The sequence below is a fragment of the Gossypium hirsutum genome, chromosome A07 (genome assembly GCF_007990345.1).
Source record: "Gossypium hirsutum isolate 1008001.06 chromosome A07, Gossypium_hirsutum_v2.1, whole genome shotgun sequence".
In the NCBI taxonomy this organism is placed as follows: domain Eukaryota; kingdom Viridiplantae; phylum Streptophyta; class Magnoliopsida; order Malvales; family Malvaceae; genus Gossypium; species Gossypium hirsutum.
In genome coordinates, this window is record NC_053430.1 from 67494855 (window position 1) to 67497678 (window position 2824).

Below are 2824 nucleotides of genomic sequence, written 5' to 3' on the forward strand. Positions count from 1 at the left end.
GCTTTCAGATAGTTTGGTATTTGTTCCAAAGCTTCTACCATCAGGATGTTGATACGTAGTTGTTTCAACACATACAACATTCTTTTAAATTGAATATCTTGTTTATGTTGCTGGATTCTTTGAGGATATGAAGGTTGTGGAACTTTGGCTTGGATTGGACAGCTTTTCCGAGGTAATATTTATGCATCTAATTAAGAGGCTAGCTTATTAAAATTCACTAGTTTAGGTTTTACCTTTTCAGAATTTGCAGAATTTGGTTTCTCTGGTGTAGGAATTTGAACTGTTCGTTGATTTTTCTCTTTCTGGGGAGCTTTATCTTTAACCTCAACCTTATTAGGTTCAAAAGTTCTTCCACTTCATAAATTGAACGCTTTGCAATTCTTCTTGCTCGATTTTCTTAGGTTCTCCATGTAACTGGGCAAAGCTCCGTGTGGTTTATTTCGAAGTTCGTTGGCTAGATGCCCTATTTGGTTCTCCAAATTTCTCAAAGTTGCATCATTCTTAACCATGTATGCTCTTAATAAGTTCTCAATATTAGAAGACTCGACTGATAAAGGATTTTCTATGTTGTTTGGTACAGCACCTAGGGGTTCATTTCTAAACTCATCAGCTAATTATCCCACTTCATTTTCTAGATTCTCCAATGTTGTTGCTTGGCCTTGAATCAAGGCATCAGTTTTAGTAATGTATGCCTTCAAAAAATTCTCCAAATTATTTGAAGGTTCAACTTGCAGTTGGGTTTGAACTTGTTGACTGAAACCAAGAGGTTGATTTGATCTATGTTGCATGTAAGTGTTATTCGGTCCACCTCCTTGGTAGTGGATTGGTGGCTGAACTACAACATGATTTAAACTGTTAGTAGTGAATTGTTTCAACATTGAAGAGATAGAAGATACCTGAGCTGAGAGTGAAGTTAGGGCGTCTACTTCATGCACTGTGACTACTCGTCTTTCTGAAGTTGCTTGATTTGTCGGCCACTGGTAATTATTACTAGCTATTCTCTCAATGATTTCGTAAGCCTCATTATAAAACTTCGACAAGAGATATCCATTAACAGAAGCATCTACCACCAACCTCATGTGTGCATTGAGACCATTAGAGAATGTCTCCAACTGGATATAATGTGGAATCCCGTGATGAGGGCATCTACGTAGTAACTCTTTGAATCTTTCCCACGCCTCATATAAGGACTCATCATCTAATTTTTAAAACGTGGTGATCTCATTCCGCAACTCAACATTTTTGCTAGGTGGGAAATACTTCACCAAAAAGCATTTAGCTAATTCTTGCCAAGTAGAAATTGAGTTGGATGGCAATGAATGAAGCCATACTCGTGCTCAATCTCACAACGAGTATGGAAACATCTTCAACCTCAATGCGTCTTCAGTTACACTGGCTATTTTGAAGGAATTGCTCATCTCTATAAACAATCAAAGGTGAAGACGTGGATCTTTTGTGGGCATTCCATTGAAATGGCCTATTATTTGAAGTATCTAAAACATCACAGGCTTCAATTCCAATTGTGGTGCCTCAATCTTCGAACTCCTAATTCCCAGATTTAGTTCGTTAAAAAGTGGCATGACATACTGTCTTATGGGTTGGTCACTATCATCAGCATTAAGGATTGGATTTTCAGCATTAGTGGCTTTATTCCCTTGATCATCATTTTGATTCTCAAGGTCCATTTCTGCGGCTTGTCTTTAGGCTAATTTTTCTTTTTTTCTTTGTCTAAATGCTCACTCAATTTCAAGGTCTACAGGGAGTAAATCGATAATTTGATCTATGCTCATGACGACATGAAAAAAAATCATAGAAAACTAAACAATAAATAATAAATTAATAAAGGGAAAGCGAAAAACAATTAAAGAATTATTTAGTAAAGCTGGAAATAAAAATCAAATCAAATCAAATTCCAAAGAACAATTTCACAAAAAAATGATTAAGGCAACAGTCCCCGGCAACAGCGCTAATATAACAGTCCGGTTTAGACCCTAGTCGAAATAGTGGTTTCGGGACCACATATCCGTGTTATAAAAATATTTAAATATTATATTCCGCATTTATGATATGTGAATGAGCATGTGTGAAAGTTCCATATGAAAATTTGAATGTTTGTATGCTTAGTTTTGAAAAAAAAAAGACCTAATCGCGTAAAATGTAAAAGTTGCTTGCTGTTTGTTAAAAGTGCTTATTTAAAATGTCTTTATAATTGAAAGGTCCTTATGTTGCAATTGGATCATTAACATGGTTAATTGAATTTTATGGACAACCATTATAAGTTTTTATTATTATTTCATTAAGTGCAAAATTGGAATTTGTTTAATTAAGTTAATATTAAGTAAATAAAACATGAAATTTGGCCATTTCATGTTCATCTTGCCGAAAATATAATTAAAATAAAAGAGAAAAAGCTTCCTAGTCGGCCATTGAATTCCTTGATTAAGGTATGGATTTTGTTTGGTTTTTGATAATTTCTACGTTTTTGTAATCATTGCTTCGTATACTATCAAGCCCATGCCTCAATTTTTTATTTTGATGATGATTTTGAAATGTGTCATAGATGAATTCATGAGCTTTATGTTGTTAATTGATGAAATATGAAAGTTTGATGTTGGGTTTATATGTTTTGTCTTTCAATTTTTGATAATTTTGAGTAAAATGGGCTAAATTGTGAAATTTGTAAATTGAAGGACTAAAATGTGAAATAAATGAAATGTGTGGACTTGTATGAGTGCTATAAATATTTGGCCAAGCATGAGTATATGCAAATTATATGTATTTTATGATTTTGTGAATTAGGGACTAGAATGTCAAAATGTAAAAA

The 2824-nt window shown here is 33.8% G+C and overlaps 1 non-coding gene across 1 annotated transcript; it reads left to right on the forward strand.

Annotated features, from left to right (window-relative positions):
* Positions 1-1128: 1128 nt before the first annotated feature.
* LOC121204029 (small nucleolar RNA R71) lies at positions 1129-1234 on the forward strand. Its single transcript, XR_005898957.1, has one exon. It is a non-coding gene; the product is annotated as a small nucleolar RNA R71 (small nucleolar RNA).
* Positions 1235-2824: the final 1590 nt, after the last annotated feature.